Source organism: Mustela lutreola, chromosome 4 (genome assembly GCF_030435805.1).
Source record: "Mustela lutreola isolate mMusLut2 chromosome 4, mMusLut2.pri, whole genome shotgun sequence".
NCBI lineage: Eukaryota > Metazoa > Chordata > Mammalia > Carnivora > Mustelidae > Mustela > Mustela lutreola.
In genome coordinates, this window is record NC_081293.1 from 131315054 (window position 1) to 131321327 (window position 6274).

Below are 6274 nucleotides of genomic sequence, written 5' to 3' on the forward strand. Positions count from 1 at the left end.
AGACACTGATGAAGAAAATTGAAGACAACACAAAAAAATGGAAAGCTATACCATGCTCATGGATTGGAAGGTTTGATATAGTTAAAATGCCCATACTACCCCAAGCATTCTACAGATTCAAAGCAAGCCCTATAAAAATGCCAACAGTATTTTTCACAGAACTAGAACAAATAATCCTAAAATTTGTGTGGAGCCACAAAAGCCCTCACCAGCCAAAGCAATCTTGAGAAAGAACAAGGCTGGAAGCATCACAATCCCAGATTTCAAGATACATTGAGAAGCTATAGTAATCAAAACAGTATGTGGTACTGGCGCAAATATATAAACATAGATCAGTGGAACAGAATATCTCTATTTGCAGAAAGAACTCCATGTCTATATGGTCAATTAATCTATGACAAAGAAGGCAAGATTATACAATGAGGAAAAGGCAATCTTTTCAATAAATGGTGTGGGGAAAACTGGACAACTACATCCAAAAGAATGAAACTGGACCACTTTTACACCATATACAAGTTTAAACCCAAAATGGATTAAAAACGTAAATGTGAGACCAAAAGCCATAAAACTCCTAAAAGAAAACATAGGCAGTGGTCTCTTGGACATTGCCCTTAGCAACACTTTTTATGGCAAAAGAAGCACAAGCAAAAACAAACTAAAACCAAAATAAAAAGATTTTGCACAGGAAAGGAAACCATCAACAAAACTAAAAGGTAACCTAGTGAATGGGAGAAGAAAATTGCAAATGATACATCCAATAAGGGGTTAATATACAAAATATATTTTAAAACTTACATAACTCAACACAAAAAACAAAATCCAATTAAAAATTATGCAGAAGATCTGAAGAGACATTTTTTTCAAAGAGGACATGCAGATGGCCAACAGATACAGGAAAAGATGCTCAACATCACTAATCATCAGGAAAATGCAAATCAAAACCACAGTGAAGTATCATCTTACATCTGTCAGAATGGCTAGGATCAGAGAGACAAGGAATAACAAGTGTTGGTGAGGATGTGGAGAAAGGGGAGCTCTCAAGCACTGTTGATGGGAATGTAAATCAGTGCAGCCACTTAGAAAAACAGTGTAGAGGTTTCTCATAAAACTAAAAATAGACCATCTGATCTAGTAATTCTACTACTGGATATTTACCCAAAGAAAACAAACACTAATTTGAAAAGATATCTGCACCTTTATGTTTATTGCAGCATTATTTACAATAACCAAGATATGGAAGCAACCTAACCATCTATTGAAAGATGAATGGATAAAGAATTCTCAACACACACACACACACACACACTGAAATATTACTGAGGCATCAAAAAGCATAAAATCTTATCATTTGCTGCAACATGGCTGGACCTAAAGGATAGTATTATGCTAAGTGAAATGTCAGAGAAAAAGACAAATACTATATGATTTCATTTATATGTGGAATCTAAGAGACAAAAACATGAACAAACAATGAAACAGTCTTTTTCTTTCTTTCTTTTTTTTTTTTTTTTTTTTTTAGAAAGAGAGAGTTAACAGGGGAGGGGAGGGGAAGAGAGAGGAGAGAGAGAATCCTAAGCAGGTTGACCCCATGCCCCTGAGAGCATGACCTAAGGGGAAATCCAGAGTCAGATGCTTAACCCACTAAGCCACCCAGGCATCCCTAAAACAGATTCTTCAATACAGAGAACAAACTAGTGGTCGCTAGAGGGGAGATGGGTGGGGAAATGGGTGAAACAGATAAAGGAGATTAAAAATACAAAGTTCTAGTTATAAAATAAAAAGTCACAAAGATGGAAAGTACAGCATAGGAAATATAATCAATAATAACTAGAACAATGTGGGGTGCCTGAGTGGCTTAGTTGGTTAAGTGGCGGACTCTTGATTTTGGCTCAGGTCATGATCTCAGGATCCTGAGATTGAGCCCTTAGTGGGGCTCCATGCTAGGTGTAAAGCCTGCTTAAGACTCTCTCTCTACCTCACCCCTGTTCCCACCCTGTTTATATTCTCTCTCTCTCCCTCTCTTGAAAAAAATAATAAATAATCATAATAATGCTGTGTGATGACAGATGGTGATTATGCTTACTGTAGAGAGCATTAGTAATATATAGAATTGTAGAATCAATATGTTGAACACCTGAAAATAACATAACATTGTGGGTCAATTATACTTCAATAATAAAAATACCTAGTTCCACTGAAAACAAGTGTATCTAATATAGTAAGCTAATATGTAAAACACATTAGAAAACTTTAAGTGATGTCAGTGTTGCAAATGATCTACTGAACTGAAAAAATGTATGCTTGTAGCATTACCTGATTTGGATTACATACGCAGATTTGGACACGTTCAGTGAGACAAAGCAGGCAAACTTACATAAGCTTCAGTTTTATCTAGTTACTATGATCGTTAAATCCTTTGCTCTCATGGAACTTCAAAACTGGCAAAAGAACAAAGTTAGAACTTAACAGTGCTGCTATTTTTAATCAGTCATGTGTTCCAAATACATTAATTGCATACCAACTCTTTAAAATAAGTATGCTTGGCTAAGAGACAGAACATTGTGTTTTAAAAAATAAAGCAGTTTCCCAAATGTCTACTTTTCATACATGTAATCCATGTGTAGATTTTATTGCAGAGTGATCAGGGATGTGATACCAAGTACAATAGGAAGTGAAGAAAAACAATAGCCAGTATTTAACCTTCTCCACATTCAATCCTATTTTGCACTGATAAGCTCTTTTCAATGGGGGGACTATTTTTTTTATGTGTGTGGAGGGGCTTATCCCTCTCTCCTAAACCAAATAACAAAGAAAATAACAGAGATTAAGGGTCAAATCACCAGGCTTGAATACAGTCATGAAGGGGAGAGTCTAGGAAAGATGGAAAGCAGAAGCAGTTGCTATGTTTAAATCAGGACCTAGAAAACAAAACCAGATTTGCCAAGTCAAGGTCAGGAGCATGTAGTAATTAGTAAAGTAGGACGAGTTAAGGGAAACACTGCAACAAAGGATAGGCAGATTGCAGGAAGAGAGGGTTTTAGGGAGTTTAATAATTCTTCTATCTCCCAACTGACCTCACCTATCAGATAAGCCCTTATATGGTCAACCCATGTGTTTCTCTGAATACTCATAGCAGTATGATCCATGAAAACCAGTCATCTCTTGCAAGCAAACAGAATGTTTTTGAGCCACCATATGAAGGTATATTTCTTGACTGACTGTATCAGTAGTGATGACACATTTGAAGGGATAAATTGTCACTTGGGATAACATTGTGAGCACCTGGTACATGGCTTGGTAGAAGAGTTGAACAGCATTAGCTATTGGTCTGTATTCAAGGTCATCGGACAGAATAAAACATCAGCTTTGACTAGTTGTAGGTCAAAATCTTGACTTAGGCTTCAGTAGCACCCTTCTCTAATCTACGGAACTAACTTGCCATAGACAGATTCTGGCTAAAGTTGTGCATACAGAACCAAGGGAAAGAGAATTTTCTGGGTCTTCATTCTTAAAATTCAGTTTCAAAATATTACTTGCCTAGTGCCAAATAATAGCATTATTCAGGCTTTTTTTTTTTTTTTTAGTCGAGGCAAAAAATAAAAAATAAAATAAAATAAGAGGAGGGTGGAGGGAACATCCTTTATACTTGTTCCTGAGTATTGTGTAATGAGTGGTAAGATTTCTTTGGGAAAAATCAAGCTTTATGTATTATAATAGGGTATCAATTTTTGTGTTTATAAAGCAATCCCATTTAATCACTTTCAAGTTAGCACTTCCATTTTCTAAATCTGGGGCTTCTATGATGGGTCAGAGAACAAATACTTTGGTTTTTGTGAGTCATACTACCTCTATGGCAACTATGTAACTGTGCAGAGTAAATGTAACCATGGCCAGTATGTAAATGATTGAGCATGGCTACGTTCCAATAAAACTTTACAAAAACGAGTGACAGACTGGATTTGGCTTTGTTAGCAGACCCCTACACTAGAGTTCTTGAAGATTGTAATATTTAGGAAATTGAAAATACCAATTTGCTTTCAATGAGAATAATAGCTAGCATTCATGGGACACTACGGACACTACATGCCCCGTACCATTCTGAAATGCTCATGATTCATTTAATCTCCATACTGATTGTCTTTCTATAGCTTAACTAACCTGTCTACAAGCTCATACTCAGCAGGTGGTGAAGCAGAAATTTGCATCTTAACAGTTTAACTTGAGAGTCTGAACTTTTAACTGTGAAAAGTAAATATTACCCAGGAGATAGTGAACCCTTTTCCAGTATCACCTTATTATTTGGCAGTGGGCAAAGACTGGCAGATGGGCTTACTTCAGAGTTCCTGAATTGCCCACCCTGCTGCTTTACTCCCACTTGGGAACTGGTTGATCCTAGTTCACCAGACTGCAGTTTCCCCAGCACAGGAAAAAGGATGCGGGTCAGGCCACATTCCTGGGTGCTGCCCCGGCTCCGTTCCTTACAACATGCCACACGAGCTTGCAGAGGTGCATTCAAATTGTCAGGAAGTCTTGGTGTGAGTAATGGGATTTCTGACTTAAGGGGGCAGTATGTGGAACTGTGTATATACTACACAGTCTGTCCCTATAGCCCAAAGGAAAAGCATTAACAAAAGGACAAACCTTTTACATGGGAGCCATGGATTAGGAACACCCTAGTTTTTCACTTTGGTCCCTAATTTTGAGACTTCTCTTCTCTTTAAGGAGTTTCTTTCTTCAAAACTGTTCAGTCTGAATCCTCATTCACTTTTTTTTTTTTTTTTTTTGAGAAATTTCACACTGCACCCACAAAGCGTCATCTGGAGCTTGGTTCCCTCTCCCAGTCTGGCACTCCGGAGGTGTGAGGAATCCAGTGACCTGTCAGGATTCCATCAATAGGTTCTACCTTCTGACTCGAGAGCCAATAGGGCTTGGCCAATGGAGAGCCTGGAGAGTGAGGACAGGATGTGCCTTCCCTGGCTCCCTTCCTTCAAGTTGGCTGAGATGGTCAGTTTTATGTGTCTGTTCAGCTGAATTTCTCAGTTATTTAATCAAACACGAACTCAGGTATTGCTGTGAGAGTATTTTTTAGATATGACTGAAGTCTATAATTAATTGACTCTATGTAAGGAAGATTCTCCTAGGTCATCTGGGCAGGCCTGACTCAGTCACTTGAGCCCTTAAGAGCAGAGGTGAGGCTTCTCACTTTTAGAAGACCAAATTCTATCAGTGGACAGGAGGTTCATCCTGTGTCTGAGAGTTTCAGCCAGTCCCTCCCGAAGGCCTATTATCACATTGTGGCCTGGCCTTGCTAGTCTCCACAATTACATATGCCAGTTCCTTGCACTAAATGCCTTACTGTTTATCTCCTACTAGTTCTGTTTCTCTGGTTGATTCCTGACTGATACAGTAGCTTCATGCTGGCTCTGTCTCTTAACCAAAGGCCAATGCTCCTGTCAAGTGACCAGCTCTATATGACTCTCTCTCCTTCCTGTTCTGCAACTGCTTCTGGGCTAAGGGTGGCAAGAGCCTGAATTACTGAGTCGTTACTACAAGTTTGCATACCCCACGTTTGTACATAATCCCTATGTAAGTCACTTGTCCCCAAATCAACCTATTTTGAGTGTGTTATTTCCTCTTGGGACCTAAGTGATACATCCATTAATAAGAACACTTAATTTAGAAAACCATCATCAAATGCACTAATTCTTTTTTTTTTTTTTTTTTTTTTTTTTTTTTTTTTTTTTTTTAGATATTATTGAGTGCTTCTTAGGAGCTGGCCAAGTGCAAAGCTCAAGAAATATGACGATTAATAGAATAACATTGTCTGTGTCTTCATGAGATTATAGTTTGGAGGGGGAAGTAGACAGCTCAACAAATAACAATTGTTTTTGTAGGATATTCTACAGTAGGGAAAGGACAGTACATAAGAAGAGTGCAGAGAAGGGGCTCCTAAGCCAATACTGAGTTGAGGCATCTGTGAAATCTTTATGCAGGAAGAGATAATCCAAGCTAGGCCTGAAGTCAGAAGAAAAAATGAGCCAAGCAAAGGGAGGTGTGGGGTAAATGGTACCTGTGTCTGGTGGGGAGAAGTGTTTCTGAAAAGGGAGTAACATGTGCAAAGGCCTAGAGTCCCAAGAGGGCATGGCTTCTTTAAGACTCCGAAGGTCACTGGGAATAAGAGGGGAGACAGTGCAGGTTGCAGAAGCAAGGGGCAGCCAGATCAGGAAGGACCTTGCTTTCAGGTTAAAAAAGGGTTTCAGGCCTGGGGATGCTA